Here is a 21,440-nt window from a genome sequence, read left to right on the forward strand (position 1 = left end):
AGAACTGACAAGATTACCAGACACTTTCAAAGCATAACTTTTGATTCCTCAAGTGGCTCTTGGCCCCCTCAAGTAACCACCTCCAACCGAGAGTTTGACTCTTGAACCAAATATTTATACGGGGAAAACCTGGGGTCCAGTTGTTCTCCATTGAACTGTAGTTAATAATGGAATTTGGACAAGTCGTATAGTGTGTTTGCCAGTGACTATGGAGGCGGGGCAGTTAATGTCCAAGACTCTTCCACCGAAAATAAACCTGCATGAGGGAAGAGAGAGAAGGAGAGAGAAAGGGAGAGGAGGGAGGGAGGGAGGGAGGAGGAAGGGAAAAGAGCCTTTCAACGGGGACAGAAGGGAAAGAGTCTCCGTTTCAATGGAATAAAAACTGCGCAATTTCTTTAAGGACTGCCTGCTCTGATCGTAAGGGATCGTTCCTCTCTAGGAAATGGATATCAGTTGTGTTTTTGGATGACAGGGGAATTCGTGCCCATTGCAACCCCCGCTGTCTTGGAGGCTACAGGAGCTGGTGATTTTTTTTTGATTTTTTATTTATGTATTTATTTTTCAACCAGATGGTCTTAAGAGGGGGAAACGAGCTGTGCAATCATTTAGAAAGGCGATATGACTATGCAGAGATGCAGGATCAGTGATGAATCTATCCGTCATGCCTTGCCCATGGGCGAACACATCCACATTTTCTCATCCTGGGCAGTGATCTATCTGCGTGTACAGTGCTCCCGGTGTCGACGTTTGCACCTAAACGCGTTATGGATGTTGAATGGGGGTTTCATGTTTTTTTTTGTTTTTTGGGGGAGAGGGCTTTTTGGGGGCTGCGTCATCCGTGGCGGGGAGAGGAGATGGACTGCTTTGCAGATTTTCCACTATTACACTGTTTTAACAGCGAGAGTCAGCACGGCACCTCCCCAGCGCATTTTGGATTGCACATAAAAGGTAAGCATAACGCACAGTATGACTCTATCTGGAATAAATGCTGACATGTGAGGCTGTACAGCCCGTGTTACCTAATTGTAACAGGGGAACCAATCAGACTCCATTGAAAACAACCTGAACTACAGTGTCCTCATCCTGTAATAAATCTTCAAAGGACACGATCAACATAACGGCAAAAAAACACGAGCCACCGCAAAAGCATTTGTCTCTGCAGTAGACAACTGTAAGTGTGGTAAACTCGAGATTTGGCACCGCAACACCGTGCACTTGTATGGAAATGTATGCTTATGTTACTGTGATTGTTTCGGGGGATGATATGATCGTGTTATATAATTGCGCACACACTATACGCTACATCACTATAACTTTACACGAATACGGCACATAAGTTTCTGTGCTGCAGCAGTTTAACATGCTTGTGTTGCTGACAGCTGTTCGCTCTGTTTTGGTTAAATTCACATTGAAACTGATGTCGGTGATGTCATGTTTTTTACGGTAAGGAAGGAATAGTTTACGGGAAGGTGCGTCTGGAGTTGGCGATGTCGCAATCGCCTTGAGTTGATGTCGGTTACATGTTTTTAAATGCGCGAAAATGCGGTGGATCGTGGCCGTGTGTGTGATATACAACGCGTGGCTGTGGTATTTTGCTGGTTATGGGATTTGAATAGCGGCTTGTTCAATGAAAAACGGGCTCGCTGATGTTGGAGGAAGTCGTGTCGCATTTTCTTTCTGAAATGTCATGTGGTAAAGTTGTGGCGGGTTCTCTACTATTTCCAGGAAGAGCGTTTGAATTCTCTTCCCTTCGATTTTTTTTTCTGTCTCCACCCCTCTTGTTTGCTGTTCACCTTGCACTTCGACTGAACCGCCACTAGATGGCGACACCGGACAATGAATTGTTTAGAGTAGCCCACACATCGTGCGAGTGACAGTGCACGTTTGGTGCAACCTGTCTCTTATGGAAAGTAAATATTACAGTTTGTGTTCTATAGCTTTGCCACATTTTTTGAACAGTTAAAAGAATGAGTGTGTCCACATTAAACATGCCTAGTCATGAGTGCTGGCAATAAATCCCACTGAACTACTGCAGTATCCTTGACCTTGGTGATAGACCTACTTTATTTATTAAAGTTACTTTGGCTACATTTAAATGTTACACTAAGCCCTCTGCACCAGACTTTGACTTGAACAATTTTCCGAAGTTGCAAAACTTACGGTACCTCTGGCTGCTGGCATTTTGTGGTACATTTTTTGATTTATTTTGTATTTTCAAACAGTGTAATTCATAGATTTGCACTTCATGTACAGTTATATGCCCAGATAGTTGCCCAATTACTCCCCCCAATTTTGTACTTGGATTAAGATCACTTATGTAGCCTTCCCGATGAAGTGTGTGTATTCTCCTCTAGAGGGCGACACATCCGTTGCATTCCAGTCCTGTTCTGTGTCTGTTCTTTGTGAACATCTGCTCATTTCTCACGGTGCAGTGGTAGAAAGGCAGACTGAAGTCTCTGAATACATGTTGTTGTTAAATTGACTGAGTTTGACCTGTAGATGAAACGGACACGTCGATGAACCTGACCAAGTGCTTCTCCTCATGTGCTCTGTGTACTCTGATGTTCATACTATGTTTCTTCTCACTACATTCATTTTTTTAACCCCTGATCAAAAAGATTAATGTACATCTTTCCCATTCATGGAGAAGAAATGAGGAACATGGCCAAGTGCCCTTGTGCTGTGTTTGATGGGCCACCGGCACCTGACTGAAGTGAAATGTCTCACCTGATGGTCAGCACCTGCACGAGTGTTAAATCACTCAGCCTGTCATGATGGACTGCACGCTCTGGGAATGGAAAACGCTGATGCCATTCTTCAGTGATGGTAAGGTGGCCATAAACAGATAATGTTTGAATGACAATTAAGATTTATTGAAATGCTGGTCCACACAGCCTTCACATTCCTTGCTTGACTTCTGTTACTTTTATTTATTTATTTAAATTAGAGTGGAAACAGGATGTGTTGCTGGACCACAAACCTTTCAGTTTTGTGTTGCATTTACTGAATGTTAAAACCCACTACTGTAATATTCCCTTTGACTTTACAATACATACATTTATAAGAAAGAAATCTGAGAAATACAATAGATGTTTTGAATAAAATTACAATACATTCTTTCAGAGAGTCAATAATTCAGTCACATTTGAAGGTGTTTTCCCACAACCTACTGTTAATAACAGAAGGTTAATCCATATCAGGTTGATCCATATCAGACCTATTGTTTACACACTGTTTTCCCTGCAGGGAAGCCATCTGCATTTGGCTGCAAGCACCCACCTATCCAGGTAAGACTTTTGACCTTTTACCCAGAGTTTGACCTGCCTCAGGTGACACATGGGATGCACATGACTTCACTTGTTTAGTTATGTGAGGATGTCTTCCTGTTCCTGTTATGTCTGTCCAGTAAACTTAGAACAAGGAAATGTTTGACCCACTCAAATGTATTGAAATATCCAGCAAAATGGGTACGTTCATGTGCATTCAGTGAGACTGCGTGTCAACACACAGTTTAGAAGCTTTTCACCAAGAGGCGTGTGATTCCCTGCTGATGTGGGATCAGATCACTATAGAAGCTCCTCTTCTCTCTATTCCCTCTGTTTCTGTTTCTATATCAGCTTTTCTTACTGTTTGAGTAAAGCATACATACTTCTGCCTGTCATTCTCCTGAAAGGATGCAAATCCACTTTAATTTAGGATGAAGATTTTGCATCGTATTAGTGTACTGTCATTGTTACTGACTACATCAGGTTTTGAGGCTTTGCTACCCTTTTAATAACCCACACATTGAAAATGGACAGCCTCATTAAACGTCTGTGCTGGCCTGCTGCTTTCTTAGGCCACAAACTGGTTTAATTTGTTGTATTTTTTTTCTGTTGGTGATGTGATGGGTGTGCTTTGTTGCAGTCTGTTGTTTTTAGTGTCATCCCCTCCTGTAAAGGCCCCTCGGTGTCATTATGAGTAACTGACTGGCTTACTGACTATTGAACGCGTCACTGTTTAACATGTACGTCGGTCTTTTGTGGGTACGAATCGTCTTTCTTTCAGTAGAGCCTTCATCATTGCTAAATGGATTGGGACTGAGACCAGAGATTGGCATGCATGCATACACACACTTGTGACTTTTTGGCCAGTTGAGCAAGTTGATTTGAAGGTGTAGCCTGCTGGTAAGAGAAATTGTTCTTATTTGCTGCTCAGCTAAGCGAGTCAGTGTACGAAAAGAGAAGAGGAAGTGAGGAAAGCAAGCGGACGACTAAGGTCAACTCTGCATTATTGTAACAACAGTTTGTATATCCGCAGTCCTAGCTCTTCGAGTTTCCCTTTTTGATTGGTGAATACAGACTGCCGCCACTTCCTGGTATGGAGACTTATGCCCTCTGACGCAGGCACAGAACATACCTGCAAGTTATTCTCACCTGTAATCTTTGCTGTGTGTTCAAATGCAACGTTTTAGCCCGGACGCAGGCGACATGATTCGATGCCTCAGTCGGGCTTTGTTGTCACTCGTTCTTTCACGTTGGTTTGGTGTGTCTGGGGCTTAACCCAACACCAGCTCTGTTTCGTCACGCGCTCAGTCCTGAAACACTCCCTGACACAAATGTGAAACACCCCAACTCCTTTCTCACCTACTGTTTTGATCTCCTTCATAGTGTCAAAGACACACACATAAACATTCTCCCCGGCGTCTCCCAAGACCCTGCTGAGTCTCACACACCTGGGGTTTTCCATCACTGGTCCTGACCAGCTTTATTACATACATTTACAGCTGGCCGTGAATCAGACCCATTGTATACAGAAATGCTCAGACACACACACACACACACAATCCTTCTTAAGACCGAGTAGACGCCCTCCATTATGCTTGTAGACAGATACACGTACACATACATATGAGGCACAGTCTGCCTGCATGCTTTTCTGCAAGAAAGGAGCTTACTGAGCAGCAAGAAGAACAGGAGGAATTTGTAGCAAAAGAAAAAGATGAGCTGTATAGTATATAGCAGTTTTTAACATTAATCTCCAAAGCATTTTGTCCAGTGCAATTGCTATAAATCAAGCAGCCCTACTTATATGACAGTTGGTCCATATTTATATTCCTTTCAGTGGTTGTGGTGTTTCTATGGGGAATAAAAAATGTGTGATTTTTTTTTTTTTTGATGAAACTGTGGTGTGACCCACAATTGTTCCCTGTGTCATTTGTTTGGTGGAGGTCATACCTTATCTGTTACACGGACTGTCATGTTGGTTGTGTTAAAATGTTTTATGTGGGGAGGGGGGTAATTACTGTACGTTTTGGTAAAATTGCAAATGTGAGTGCTGGCACTCATCAGCATGACAGCTTCATCTGTCAGCTTTGCATCTCTCCTTGACGCAAACACACACACACACACATCTTATCCTCTATAATTACAGCCTTTACATTTTTTATACACTGCTCCAGAGACTGCGCTGTATCCTGTGTAAGATAATATGCACCTTTTTAAATATTGTAGGGTTTGAGTTCACAACCTTTTTGCGTCATTCACTCTCGTGTTGATCTGATTCCAGAAAAAAGACCCTTAGTAATAAAAAGAAATCTAAAGGTATGGTGATGTCATCATACTTGACTTGCAGAGGTGCTGGACCCTTTTTTGATGTTGGCATAATTCCATATGCTGCACCTGGAAGCAGTTTTGTCAGATGGTTTATTTGTACAGCGATCTAGTTTAAGGCATGGTAGATGAGTGGCATATGTTCAGCCTGTGCAGTTTTGATTTGCAGAGCAGTAGGAGTCCATAGGTTCCCGTGACTATACTGCTCTGCACATGCTGATAGAGGGAGTAGCTCACAAATTACATACGGCATAAAAAGCCTTAATATGAGAAAAATAGATGCTTTTTCCAAAAAATGTTTTGCATTAATTTGATGTAACGTTACATTTTCTGATATATTAATGTTAATAGTGAACGTTGCAGTTAATTAAGCTTTGAAATATGAGTCACACATTACCAGCCGCTACCACAAGTAACACTTGATGTGACTTGCTGTCCAACACGCTTAATGCCCTCTTTCATACAAGCAGGTGACAGTTTGTGAGTGTTCAGTGCAGAGCGTTGGACAGGACATTAGGACTCGGCATCTGTTTTTTCCATCTGCTTTGTCTGCATCCTCCTCTTTCTTTTTCTTCTTCCTAAATGCTCCGGTCCATGTGCCATCCACATGTGCCACACACATCCTGTGGAGGCAGCACAGAAAAGGATCTATGTTTTCAGAACTTAAGGCTGTGTGGAGATTTTTTATTTATTTATTTAATGCTGACTTCATTCTGCCAAATCAGTAATAACTGTTTATCTCAGGTATGGCATGAATTACTTTGTACCTCTCGGTTCACTCGGTCTCCTATCTGCTTCTGTTACCTCGTGTTGAATTGAATAAAACTGCGTTTCTTTGTAAGCGTGAATGCAGGTCGTGAGATGTAAAGAAAAATGCTTTTGGTTTAAATGGGAGCAGATTTGGAGAGAGGATATAGTGAGAGTCTGAGGAAGGGAGGTGGTGAGAGCTGACTCAGGATGTTCGGGGCGAGGACTGCAGGAAGCAGTGGGTGAGGAGGAGGACAGGAAAGAGAGGGAGGAAGAGAGACTCCTCTTCATCCTCCTCCTGCTCTGTCATCATCAGCTGTGTCATCAAAGTAGGAGTGGTGTGTGTATGTGTGCGTGGGGTGGAGTGGGGTGGGGAATAGGAGAGGTGGAGTTGACATCATCCACATCCTGGAGTTCTGTGAGGGCGTATTACCACATTCTCCGTGTTAAAGCTTTTACCAGTCATATTGATGCCATCAAAGAGATTTTAATGAATTTAAACAACGGCTGGCAGAGGGAAGATATCATTTAAGAAATGCCGAGTCCGTATAAAGAAATCTGGCAGCAAAGAAAAGAGCAGAAAGGCAGGGAAGGAAGGAAGGAAGAACTTCTTCAAGAAAAGAGGAATGGAAAGATGTGATGAAAGACAAAGGTGTGCAGAAAGATAGCTTGTCTGCCTTTCTGGTTACATAACTTTCTTGCAAAAAGAGGGAATTGGGACTGTGTGCGTGCATGCTAGTTGCCATGAGAACTCTCTTTGTAAGCTCCGTATGTGTGTGTGTGTGTGTGTGTGTGTGTAAGGGTGACAGTCTGCAAAGAAAAAGTTGCCCAGCATGCTTCTCTTCCTCTGCTGTGCATGTTGTTTGGCCTGTGTCACCCAACTGTTACAGGCCTCTGTTGTGTTTGTAAGGTGTGTGTGTGTTTCTCTTGGCATGTGCACCAGTGTATGCGTAACTGTGTTTTAATAGTACTGCCATGTAAATACCATGACATCTCCATAGTGTTTCGGTGTCGATGTGTGCACCCTTGTCTTGAGGCCACAGTGGTTTTGGAAGGCAGTTAGGGGAGGTTAGGTGGTGCAAAAGTGTGATACAGCACCTCTGAACAGTCCAAAATAAATGGGAGAATAATGATAATAATAATAAAGGTGCTAGATATTGCTGATATTCATAACATTGATTTATTTAACCAAGGGGACATCCATTTCAGTTGTTACTAGTAAGAAAAAATTATGTACAATCACCTCAGCGTGTGGTGCAATGAAGTCATTAGGCTGGGATGTCTGCAGGACGACTTCTTCTTCTTCTTCTTCCTCTTCCTGTCATCAAAGTTGTTAAGATTAACACCTGCTGTGACACAAGGACAAGGCGGGACTCTTGGCATAATCTGTGCTCACTTGGGTGTCACTTGGGCTAGCCACAGAAAAAGAAAAGCAGTTACAGCACACAATGTAATGCTGTTGCCAACACAAGTCATATCATGTACCAGAGAGCTTTCTAGAAGTTTAAAGTCACATAAGGACTTAATGTACAAAGCCAACATTCTGCCATCTGATGCCTTCATGCAGTGTATGAGTGAACATCATCTGACTTTGTGAATGTGTGTATGTCCTTAGATGGCTCATGTGTGACCTTTTTTGTACTCTCCTGCAAGAGAAGGATGAAGAAATTTAGACTTTTATACTTCTAGCTTCCTTTTAAGCTTTTCAGGCAGATTCTTATTTTATATTCTGTTGAGGAAACCATTTAATCAGATTCATAAAAATGCAAAAATGGTTGACTCGTTTGTTTTTAAAGAATCTTGTCGATGGAAAAATAAGACAAATCCAAGATTCCGGTCACAGTGGTCCATGTTACTCACTTCAGTTTTAGCCTTTGACTGTCTATGTAATAAGCTCAACCTGCATTCATTCTGATTCTGCCTGTACAATCAGCTACCGCCTGCTGATGCTGAATGCAATGTTGATGATGTCACCTACATGTTCAAAGGCACATGTGGAAACTTGGCTTTTGGTTTACCTGCACTGCAGCTCCAAGTCACAACAAAGGGACATGGTTTCAGAGAAAATCCAGCTGTGTATGACTTTGACTGTGCACTGGCTAATCTAGAATTTCATAGATCAGCATCAGTAGTTTCCCCACCAGGTTTTCCAGAGATTTGCCTGGGCAGAAGGATCACCTTCAAGTTGTGTCATGGGAATAAAATTTAGATGCGGCTGTTGTTGCTTGTCTGAGTGAGAAGCTGAGCTGTGGCAAAGAGGGCACAAGACGTGAAGCTAAAAAAATAAACAGAGAGGTGACTGTCATGCTTACATAGTCTTTGATAGATAGTGGATGTGCATTTCTCATACTAAATCCCTTTCTTGAACAAATCCACTGCCAACCCCCCCTTCAAAGTAGAAACAAAAACCCAGAACAGCTATAGGCTGTCTTGTGTTGTGCTCCCTCACCCTCAAACCCTCCCTACCCACCATCGCTCCCCATCTTTCTAACCCAGCTCCTGTTCTAGCTTTCTGACTCTCAGGTTTCTCTCCCCCACAGCTCTCTACACCCCCATGGCCCCCCTTTGACCCCCTGTTACCCCCCATCTACCCGTTCACCCTCCCCTCTCTCCCCAGGGCAAGCCCACAGCTCCCAGCCCTTTGTGCCCGTCTCCCCCCCTCCTTCCTCCTCCACCTCTGCCTCCTCCTGCCTTTGTGTGTGAGAGGCCAGCAAAGGGAGAGAGGAGGGGGAGGCTGCAGAAGAGGAGAGAGAGAGAGGAGCTAGAAAAGAGGGATCCTATAGCTCAGATGTGAAACTAGAGCTTGAAGCCTTTTTTTTTTTTAATTTGACATGTGGATTTGCACATGTAGTGAAGACTGTGAATTCATGTCAAAGTGGTAGCAACATCCTTTAGCCCATGCTTCATTGCCTTATGATAATAGTGATGTAGTAGTAATGGACTATGTACAAACTGGAGATGATTTTTATTTTATTCTTACGAACTTGAGTTTTGAATTTGAATTGATTTGGGTTTCGGTGGCCTTACGATGACATGTACTGTCCCATGAATCAGTCACGTCCTTTTTAAAAAGGAAATATAGGGGTGAATTAACTTTAGTTTTCCATAGCTGCCATTTTTCTGCCCGACGCCACGTTGGTATGGCTGTGGGAGTTCAAGTTCAGTTTGTGTCGTTAACGCTTCCCACCCAAAATAAAGAAAAAATCCAGACAGCCCTGAATATTGTCCCAATTAATCCAAATTCATATGACAGTATGAAAGATTAGTGATGTTCATATTGATCAATGGATCAAATGCCTGCTCTGCCCAGGCTAAAGAACAAGAGACATGAGTGGAAGCAACTATTCCCACAGTCTATGACATTGTTTGTGATTTTTAGTTTTTTATAAATAGTCTTCACAGGCCCCATAAAGCTCCAAGGTAACAGAACATTTCAACATTTTATGCCACAGAAAGGCATTCATGTTTCTTGGCAACTGATAATAGATACGTGGTGAGAAAGAACAAAGTTCAACTTTACTGAAAGAATAGCTTTCATAGTTAACTTGACTTTTTTTGACACACACATACACAGCTATGAACACAGGATGTCTGTGGTAATGACTGAATACTACATTCTGGAGGTGCTTTAGGCTCATTTTGAAGCAGGCACACACAGCCATGCACGACACACACACATTCTCCACTTCTGCAGAAGGAGTGTGCAAAACTCCGACTTGTCATGTTTATCTTTTTAAATACATGGATTCACATGATATTTTACAAACAAGCAGCACATGTATAGACATGCACAACAAAGTTCGTACTGTGCCCTGTGTGAAGCAATCGCACACTGTATACGCACACAGCGGATTGGTCTTAATGAACGTATGGACGAAGTGTATCCAGTATTTTTATGTATAGTGTTTCCAACAAGGATTCAATAGGGGGCGATAGAAAGCAGTACAGACACAGATACTGCACTGATACAGTGTGCTGTATTGTACTGTCTGTGTCCTTAGTGTACAGGCATGCTGAAAATTGCAGTCATAATGACATAATTGGAAGCATGTTTGCCAGCAGTGTGTAGTCAGTCGTGTGTTGATTTTGCTGGTTCCCCTTGCAAATTCAAGAACACAACTTTGGAAAAGATCAGCGTTCAGACAGCTCCTGCTTGCATGTGTGTTTGAATTGTATGAATGCGTGATGTCAAGGATTCATTTCCCTAAGCTAGTTTTTTTCCAGTCACACAGGAATCACTGGTTTTATGGATTACAGAGAACTAAGAAGCCTGATGTAGCCTGCTGCAGCCCTTCAGTTACTGTCGCCTCATAACAGCACATTTGAAGAACGTAAAACATGGCTCCAGCTTCATGAATGTTAAGGATTTTACTCTTTGGGTTTTTGTTGGTTGGACAAAAGAACCAATTTGAAGATAAATAAAGAATAAATTTGGCAGAGCATTTGTTATGTTGTTTTAACAACATTTTATGGACTGTACGGTTATCTGAATAATCATGAAAATAACCAGCAGATTAGCCAATACTAAAAATAATTGTTAGTGGCAGCCCCACACACAGATGTACAGAAAGAGTAAAGTGTGGTGACTGTGTGTAATAGGGTGAGAAAGAGATAGGAGCTGGTGTGTGAATGTCCAGATGAATGTGTTAATAAGCTTGTCTCAGTATGTGTACACTTTGCATTTGCTGTCCCACGGCACTGCACATTCATTTTTAAAACCCAGGAAACAGAAAGCTAGGTCACGCTGGGTGCATTCTGAGTGTGTACATACGTGCTTATCCGCTAGAGCGTGCGTGTGTGCATAAATCAGTGTGTATGTACGTGTGAATTCCACTTGCAGGGAGTGCAGGCTCGGTAGGAGAGTGTATTCCTGGAAAGCCAGCTGCCACTCCTGTTATCGCAGCTAACTCGATTAGAGGAGCTTCTGCCGCCGAGCCCTCTGCTCTGAGAGCTGCGACCAGTGAGCACACACACATTGGAGGACCCTTACTCTAGACTTAATTGAATCAGACAAAATAAAGTACATTAAATCTCCAACTAATGCAACTTTTAACTGCTGCACTTAAAGCTTGTGCCAATAAAGCTTCGTGAGTCACATTTATTGCATACTGGTGATATAAAGGCTGCTTGAGACATATACAAAACCAGAAAAGTTCAAATTCAGCAATATTAAAATGACTTAAGTTCACAGGAAATAGCTTGGCTTTCCTATCTGACAATAAAAAAATTTAAGGTTTCATTGTTGACATTTCAGAAACATCAAACCAAGAGAAGCAGGATTTCAGTCTTTAGGGCTGTTTTGGACTCTTGATCTTTAAATTCACTGCACCCAATGTAGCCTCCAAAATGGCACCCTAATATGTACTTTTACAAACCGTTAATAGAAAACAGCACTTTGCTGCTGCTGTTGTACCAATTAACCGCACCAAATGCAGAAATGTTAGTTAGGCAGCCAGCCTTTCATGTGAGGTGCTGACCTTTCCCAGTGATCATGCTAATCACTGATCACTTAGATAAACACAAGCTACCATAAGAGCCCATTATTGTCCCTCCCAAAGCCTTCCTATGGACAGCGGTTTTAATTAGGCCCCGGGGTAACTGGCTGACTAATTGCTGTTGGTGGGATACATCCACGCCTATCGTCAAAACCCAAGGGGAAGCACTGCTATTACTTTTAATTACCTGCTGTTAAGTTTGACAACTGACCCCGAGTGCTGTTTTTGGAGCTGATGGCTGCGTTTCGGTTTGTGGGAGGGGAAGAGGGGGATACTGGTTATGAACCTCCAGTGTGGACACTGCCACAATGGCCCAGATGGATGGCTTCTGTAGTTGCTTGCAAACACACACACATGCACACACACTGTGGGGTGAACAGACATGCTGGCTTTTTAGGCAGCAGACCCATTCATCATATGTCTGTGTGTAGAGGAGCTCCTATTCATTGTCTCTCCTCCTGCTTATTCTCCAGTAGCCGGTCTGTCTCGTGCATCTCTCTACCTCTGTCACTACTTCTCTCTGTCTTTCTGCCCACTTCTGTCACTCTTCTCTTGTCTTTATGCCTCACACCTTTTGTATGTCTTGCCTCAGTGAAACAACAAAGAGGACACGGCTGGTTACCTTGTCAGTTTCTGCCTGCCTGCACATGTGTGTTGTGTGATGTCAAGGACTCACCTCACTCAGCTAGTTTCTCCAGTGACATAGAAATCACTTGAACAGTTATTAGTGTTTTATGGATTAGAGAGGACTAAGAAGCCAAATGTGGGCTGCTGCAGCCCTTAATATCACCCCTTAACACTCATCAGACCTGTAATGTACAGCAAAAGTGCAAAGAAGACAGGATTCACAAAGACTGCCATTACCAGTATTACCAGTGTTAAACAGAACATGTGCCTCCAGCATGCAGCTTCTTAATACCTATGCTGCTGAGAAAATGTGCATTTACATCCATCCAGCTGTCTTCCATAGTCACTTAATCATTTTTATGGATTCATATGTTTTACATACACTAGCCAAAAGCCGTGCTGTCAGTGTTGGGATTGGTTACATGTCACTTTCACAGACCCGGACAGCTTCATAATCTATTAGATATGACACAGAATTATGCTTCCTATTTTACAACAGTCCCAACACACTGCAGACTATAGTGTAAATGAAGTGGGCAACAAAATTAACATTTAACTTTAATGAAATTCATTTTGTGTTCTCATATGTATCCAGTAGTGTAAAGTAAAGTGTGTGTGTGTGTAAAAGCATTTACAGAATAAGTGTACATGTGTGAAAGGAATGCGCGATTGTTGCTTCCCCTCCCAGCCTTGAGAGTGAATGAGGACAGAATGTGGCGGCGTGTTTGTTCTCCTCGTTATTACTGTCGGGAGGTACTGATCCAAGCATTTCCTGGGTCGCCTGCGTTGGATGCTCTGCAGTTTTCTTCACTGTGTGTAACACTTCACAGGTGTGGAAACACGGCACAGTTAGCTGTTTGAGTTTAGTGCGTGAGTTTTGTTGATATCTCGTTCAGGCGTTCAGACTAATCGCTTTGGCCTGAAGCTCATCAAGGTTTGGTTAGCATTGTACAGTATGGTATGTGTGTGTTTGTGTGTACACTACACAGGCCACGTCCAGGGCCAAGAGCAGGCTTGTGTTGCCATGGTGAAAATGAAATCCGAATTGCAGAGTTGCAAGGAATCCCCTGATTGGTTGAGGAGCCATGCATGGGATTGTGATGCATGCTGTCAGCTGGCCAATGGGATGCAGACTGAGCCAGGACTGTTGCTAAGGGGAGTAGCTTGGAACAGAGTCAGCTGGGTTTTCTGTCTCTCTCTCTCTCTCTCTCTCTCTCTTTCTCTCTCCCTCTTTTCTCTCAGTTTCTGGCTCGCTCGCCCGTTCTCTCCTGCTGCTCACTCTGCCTTTGCCCTCATTGACTCCTTCTCCCCCTCCTTCTCTCCCCCCCTTACATTTTTTTTTTTTTTTTTGCACTTTTACACGTGCGAAAGGGGAAAGAGCACATGTTGAAAAATTCACTGAATATTTCATGCAGCTTGTTGTGTGGGGCTGGGGCCTTATCCAAAGAAGCCATACACACAGAGTGGTCTGTGTGTGTTTGCCTGCATGCATGGAAGTTTATGTTCATGTCTGTTTATTTTATTGTGTGTATTTTCTCAGTGCATGCGCCAATCTTACCTTTTGTTTATGTGTGACCGGTGTGTGTGTGCTTTTGTCGATGCCCATTTTCTGTCATTTCTTTGTACCTGTATGTGCTTTGGACTCCACATGCAGTCTTATACGGTCTTTTGCCTCTCGGTGTTAGGATCTCCCTGGTCTTTTTTGGTGTGTGAATGGGTAGTATATTTGTGAGTGTGTGTGTTTCATGTCTATAGCTTCATGTCAGGGAGCCCTCCAGAGACTTGGGGCTATCCAGCTGAAGTGGGGTGTGTTTGAACAAGAGCCAAGCGTTGGGTATGCGACTGTGGTCACATGATCACACTACCGTACCCCATGCCCAACTGCTGGGTCATTGCCACTATTCATTTCACACCCTCTATCTGTACCCTGAACTGTTGACTCCTCTACTACAATTAAGTTTTGTTGAGTTGTCATAAAAACAGGCTTTTATTACTATAGGATAACCTAATGAATACCAATTCATGGAAAACAGAAAAATGTATTCATTTCAAATCCTTTCCTACCATGTCAACACCATGTGCGTGTTAATATACAGTACAGGTTGACTGGTCTCAAGCAATCCGGTGACATGTTTCAACTTGCTGCTTATGATTCCCATAATGCATAGCTTTCTTTCTTATTTTCTCGAGTTGTTGCCATGCCAGCTCTTGTAGCCTGTCACTGTAAGAGTGTGAGAGAGGAATCTGGCAAATGTGACTATACACAGTGTGAATAAAACTTTAAAAAATGATGTTGTTAATGAATGTTTCTTCTTCCTGAATCGCATCTGATAAGATTTTCATCAGCATTGGTGGAGAACCAATGAAGACGACGACTCAAACGATCTTATGCTACTTCCATCTTTTACATTGATTGATAAATCTCGAGTGGCAGAAATTATGTACTGTGCATTTAAAGCCATTACTTTAATGTGATTTTGTCGTTTTTGTTAGTGCTAATGATGGATTTTCTTTACATGAAGGCGTAAGGATAAGAGTGTCGTATATTGTTCAGACGGTAAAGCTTTGAGGCGATTTTGCGATATTTAACTTTAAAAATGAAAATGATTCTCATGCTCTTTAATGTCCCACCTATTGAACATAAAATCAAATGTTTTCATTGACTTAACAAGCACAGCATTTGGCTACACACTCCGATACACTAGATGGCAGTAGGCACCTTTTTGGTTTGTCATCCAGCAATTAACACAGAGAAGAATGAAATGAGAAGAACATCAAGCGCCTTACATTGTTGTCACACGCATGACGTCAAACTGCTGCAGATGGCGAGGGCCGCATACATTGAACAGAAGTTTTAAGAGGAGGGAAAAACACCAAAGTCGAATTCGACCAATATTAAATCATCCATCTTTGCTTACAGCATATTAACCTTTATTATCCAAATACAAAGATGTGAAATTATTGATTATCTTACTGATATCTGCCATGAAAAGCAGGTAATTATCAGTAGTTTCTGACAAAAATCTTTAATCTCTGCTCCTGTGCCATTGTGTGTGCATAAGAGAAGCCTGAGGTATTGTGCGTGCATCCACTCATGAGAATGTGGGTTAGCATCCGTCACATAGACTTCTCATCAGTTATTTATTTATGACACAGTGGCTGCATGAGTTGCCCGACCTTATTTGTGCGACATTTGGTTCGCGCGTGTTGTTATCCAGGCAGCGCAAACGGAGTTGATCGAGCTAGGTGAATGAGAAGATCTGAGGTCTAGTACTGAGTCATGTCATGCTCCGCAGCAGTCAATGATTGAACTTTGCCAAGAGGCAACAGCACGACAAAGAATGACCTTTTTGTTCGTTTTTGGAAAGGCAGGAATATTATACGTCACCTCACAAGTGGGCAGAAGCAGAAACAAAGCATCCGCTCTGTCTACACATTTTTCTGTCGTTCCCCCCCCCCCCCTCTGTTTCCTTCCCCCTCTCATTTCCTCCTTCCACACTTCCTGTTTCCTGGCTCTCATCCTCTCTTTGTTCAGCTTTCTCTCTCACGGGTACATTTTTTCTCCCCTCAGCTGTCATTTATTTTTTCAACTGCACGCGTGTGTGTGCTTGTGTGTGCGTGTGTGTCTATTGTGCCGACGGCTGCCAGGGGAATCACTGAAGTGAGGCTTTCTACTTATGAATCAAACTCTGCTAATCGAGCATAACTGGCTTTGCAATGACATAACACACACACACACCATGCCCATCCCATAGCCCCCAACCATTCATTCATAATAATCCTCACAATGAGTTATTCAGAATGAGAGATGGAGGGAGAGGAGAGATGAGTGGAGGAAATTTGGGAGCGAGGGAGGCTGGCACTCTCACTCGCTTTATGTGAAAATAAATCAATTACAAGCATTGTTAGACCTGTTAGCTGTGTATGTGTGTGTCTGTGTGTGCGTTTGCGTGCGTAAGATAAGATCAAAAGTGGGAGCTGCAGCTGGGGCTGAAGCTGGGCTCTTAGCTCTCATGCTGGTTTCATTTGGGTTATCGCCACGGTCCTCTTATTGATACTGTGTGTGTATTTGTTTCCTCTATGCTGAAGCATTCACAGGACATTAACACAACAGCTTCAACTTGACTGGGAAATATCAGTCATGACTAGGAATGAGTAGCATTTCGCCATGCTTTAGTAAACGTGGGAGTGTTTTCAAAAACACACTCACACACACGTGCGCAAGATTTCCACATCTTTAACAAAGGAAAACATTAAACACGTGTGCACGGACACACACACGCACGCATAAAGTTTCCTAGTGTGTACTGGGGCAGTCAGTGGGACTTAGTGGAAGAGAATAAAAAAGCCAGCCTCTGTGCAGTGGTTTAAAAATAGAAATAACACACACACACACACTTCCAGCGCGCAGCTCAGAAATAGAAGAAGCAAAAAGCATCTGAGTAGCAGAGCCCAGTCTCTTTCCCCATCTTTTTTTTCACTGCTCTGCATTTTATCCTCTTCCTCATCTGTCCTTTTCCAGCCTTTTTCCTCTCTCCATCTGCTTGTCGCACGCTTTGGCCCAAAGAGAAAACAAAGAAAAATACAGCAGAAAAGAGAGACCAGAGAGGGAGGAGAGGCACATGTGTGTGTGTGTGTTTGATGTTCTTCAGTGTGTTGTTGTGAATGTGTTCAAGCAGCAAAATCTACATATATTGAAATGTCTGTGGTAGATAGTGACAGGAAGGCTTTGGATGATGGAATCTCAGTAATCTCTCTCTCTCTGCTTCAGGCTAGGAATCAGATTGAGTCAGGAAAAAAATACTGAGTAAAAGATTGAGTGTGCGGGTAGAGCAGGTGTCATGGTGAATAACAGAACACACTGTTACTGCCAATATTTATCTGTTTACACAGAAAAGTTCCCTTCACCACTCTGCACGTCTTTCCATCTCCTCTGTTTGTGTGTTTTCCATGCATTCCATGTGACAGTTTGTTATCCTTCTGATCACTGCTGACCCTCCACACAGAGAAACGGAGAGTGGTGGAGGAGTGGTGAAGAAGTAGAAATTTGATGTCAGAGACAATGAAAGACAGGAAAGTGAAAGATGAAAGCGGTGTGTGTGTGTGTGTGGGGGGGTGGGGGGGGGGGGGTTGTGTGATTATGCAGTTTAAGATACCGCTGGCTTTGAAGGAGCTAGACAACAGAGATGCATTTTGTTTTTTTTATTCCTTCACCTGTGTTCTTTCTGTGTCTTCTTCCTTTTACTTTCCTTTGCTCTCTGCCTCTGTGTGTCTCTGTAACTGGGTTATATTTGTCTCTTACTCCCTGTCTGGTTACTCGTGAAAATGTCGAGCTATAATTTACAATAAAGGTGCCGATGGCATTTCTTCTCTTGTTCCTGTGAGTGTCAGTGGAGGGGGAAGATCAGGCAGATAAAATGGTATAAAACGCTCCTCACTGCCTCTGATGTGCTGCCAAAAAAAGAAAAAAATAGTCGTTACAAGTTGAATTGCACATGAATGAGGCAGCAAACAAGTAAATTAAAATGTGGAGGTGCAAGTGCTTCTATTACCCCTTTCACACTGGACAAACAAACCCACTAACACCCACTAAATCTGATGAAATGAAGATGTGATGTTTTCCAGAGCCGGAAAATCAGGTTCAGACCAGGTTCTCACATTATGGTCATGCATACATTTTCTATTAAGCACTCCAATCTAAACTTGCTTTGCCTACCTTAACTTACCCACGTTGTAGGTTTTCTGCTGACTATGAGACTCCTCAATCTTGTTGACAATGACATATGCCTTTTATCTCAGACTGACAAAGACTCATTCCTGCCTCAAATGACTGCAGCAGTCAAAGGTATTTATCAGCCCCAGTGATGTAAACATGACACTCATGTAGACTTGCTAATTTTTTCCCCCTTTTCATTTCAGTTCATTTCAGTTCATTTCAGTGTAAGCAGTGCTTAAGCATTGTTCAGTCAGTGTTGAGTTTGAAAGAAAGCCTGAAGTAAAAGAAAGAAACCACCGTCACATTGCATCCAAGTCATGATCATGATTGGCCTTATTTTCAGTCATTTAATCTTTTCAGTTGCAGTTTGCTTAGGCACAGGCACCAAATCTACTTGGTTACGTTTAAGAGAACGTCATGGTTTGAGTCAAAAATAAGGCCTTTCAAAATGTTAAACACGTGTTAAAAATGGATTTCTCGATGAAAAGCTTCAAAGCTAACTTGTCCCATGTGCCTTTGGACACCAACTTTACGAGTCCCTGAAGTGCACACTTTCTCTTCTGCTGTCTCTCTCTCCTTCTGTATTCAAGAAGTCAGTTAAATGTCGTTTATAAGTCCACACCCTGTAATTAATTTTTCCATGCCTAAGAGATACACCTCGTCAGTAAAGGCTGGCAGTGTTTGACCCCTGATCTATCCCAGTTAGGAGGATGGTTGTGATGTGTGCGTTGGCCAGTTCAGATAAGCTGCTAATGTACGCTAATGTGACTGGTGTCGCTGTGTCGGTCTGTGTGGAGCATGCAGTGGAGTCTGATGTGGCTTTTCCATTGGCACTTCTGACCGAGTCAGACCATGCCACACCGATTTGTCTTTCCATTACCAGTTCAACCACGCCGGATTGTGCCGACCTGCGTCCAAGATGGAATACTTTCTAGAGTGGGCACTCAGAGTGGGTTGTGGTGATGTTTTGCCATCCGCAGCTAACCAGAGATGATCCACTTCTCCCCCTCAAACAAACATGTTTTGCAAGACTCAACTTATGTGAAGGATACAAAAAGCAAAGACAATTCTCTGTGTGTTCAGCTCACAGTAGCTTTTAACTGACTGGAATTTTAGTTTCTCATTTGCACCCTTTTTTGTACTTTCAGATATCTGTTTTATTTTGTTTCATCATGTTTTTTTTCAGCTGTAGGACTTTACATTTCTTCTGCATCTGCTTCATAATAAAAGTCCAAATAATAGGTGGAGGGGTCAGGGGGACAGGAAGGGTTCACCCTGGTCTGGTCTCCAGTCAATCGCAGGGTTGACACACAAAGACAGACAACTACACAAACACACACTCACACCTAGGGTCAATGTAGGGCAGTCAATTAACCTAATGTGCATGTTTTTGGGATTGAGGAAGGAAGCCGGAGTACCCGGAGAAAACCCACGCGGGCACAAGGAGAACATGCAAACTCCACACAGAAAGGCTCAGACCCTCTTGCTGTGAGGCAACAGTGCTGCACGCCAAGAAATTATTTGAAATAAAATCTGTTTAATTCCAAATTAGCAAAGCATGTCAGCAGATGTTTTGAAATACAGAGGGAGGAGGAGCAGTTATGAAGCTGTTACAGAGAACGGCAGTCATCAGACTTTTTTACTGCATCTCTGACAACAGCTCGCCTCCAACAGGTAGTCTAAAACACTTATTTCCCACCCCCCCGTCGCCTGTGTGATGGAAGAACACCCCCCATAAAAATAACGTGAGAATGAAATGTGTTTCTCTGCCGTTTTACAGCCACTCTTGTCACAGTTTCAATCCCACAGCTCCGCTGAATGTGACCTTAAGGCTCAGGACAAGCCGTAAATTAGTTGAACATGCTTTGACATTGATTGCATGTAATGGTCATCCTCCCTTCCTCATATTGTTTCTGCACAGCACGCCAAATGTCATTCCGTGTTTTAAATTCACACAGCCACCAAAAATTACTTTGGCCTGTTTTGTTACCATTTCCAACCCAAAACCTGATGTTGCCTTCATCTTTATCGGTGAATCACAAACCTCTCCAGTCTGAGAGGCTTGTTTCAGCACTTCAACTCAGCGGTGATCTCTGTCACACCACTCTGTCTCAATGAGTGTTTGTCTCCCTGTGTGAGAAAGACAGATCATTTGAGTATTTCTTGTAAGAATGTGAGACACAGGAAGACAAAAGAAGCTTCTCATCAGATCTTTCCAGTAAAGTAAAGCACAGTTTCCATTACTGTTTCTTGTAAGCACACATTTGAGACACTGAAACGGTGTGACACATTGCAAACAATGGACATGTAGGCTTTACCAAAAGTTGTGTTATTCTCCCTTCCGCACACAGATGAACAACACTGAATTCCAGTTATAGGGAGAGGGCGTTGTAGTTTTGAGCCACTTTAAGTGGGGTTAAGTTGTGCAGCAGGTGTTTGTCTTCTGCTCAGTACTTTCCGCTTGTCTGAAGGATGTTTGGGTTTTCTTACATGTAGAAAGCACTGTAAGCATTTCTAGCTGCAGAACATGTGAAACCATGTTTTTGTTTTGTTTTTTGTCCTATAACAAATGCTGTGTGTAAAGTATACTTGATAGTTTTGCTGTTTCTTCTCTCTTCTTTTGTCTCTCCCAATGCTCCACTTTTTCAATATCTCTCTTTCTGTCACTGTGATATGACCTCCTGGGCCAGTGACCTCATCAATAAGAGGCTTGTTTGGGGGAAGGGCAGGGTCGGGGGTGTGTGTGTGCGCGTGTGTGTATGTGTGTGTGTGTGTGTGGGTACGTGTGCATGACCCTGATGGGGCCCCTAGCATAGTTTGATTGAGAGAGGGGGAGACGAGCAAGGAGGGGTCTTATGGGCCCCCCATTTTCCGCCATCTTAGGTTTCTGTCTATTGACTGACTGCTGTGGCTGCCCCAGATGTCATGTCTCCTGGTGTGTGTGTGTGTGTGTGTCTGCAGTCTCTGTATCTCCTGTCCGTTCTCCTTATGGCAATCTCGCAGGTGGACAAGACACTCATTTTCCTCTCTCTCTCTCTCTCTCCCTCTATGTAAATCTCTGTCTGTCTGTTAGCATCAGCTATCCCTCCACCCCCTCTCCGCCATTCAGTTTCATCAGTCCCCCCCATTCAGTTTCCTGTCTCGACTCTCTCATCCTTTTATTCCATCCCGCTCTCCCTGCCTTCCTCCCTCCCTATGGTCAGGTGAGAGGGAGGTGTGGGAGTAGTATTAGCCTCACTGTCTGGAGCCAGTGGTAACCTTATA

The 21,440-nt window shown here is 43.0% G+C and overlaps 1 protein-coding gene across 2 annotated transcripts in view; it reads left to right on the forward strand.

Annotated features, from left to right (window-relative positions):
* The first annotated feature begins 330 nt into the window (after positions 1-330).
* Positions 331-21,440, forward strand: part of kdm6ba (lysine (K)-specific demethylase 6B, a) — a 94,024-nt gene continuing 72,914 nt past the window's right edge. The window contains exons 1-3 of one of the 2 annotated variants that reach the window (XM_046380421.1): positions 331-948; positions 2,648-2,826; positions 3,247-3,287. The gene's annotated coding sequence lies outside the window, so the exon portion shown is untranslated. The remainder of the gene's footprint in view (positions 949-2,647; positions 2,827-3,246; positions 3,288-21,440) is intronic. The other variant, XM_046380418.1, reaches the window with a different exon arrangement.

Source organism: Scatophagus argus, chromosome 23, assembly GCF_020382885.2.
Source record: "Scatophagus argus isolate fScaArg1 chromosome 23, fScaArg1.pri, whole genome shotgun sequence".
NCBI lineage: Eukaryota > Metazoa > Chordata > Actinopteri > Scatophagidae > Scatophagus > Scatophagus argus.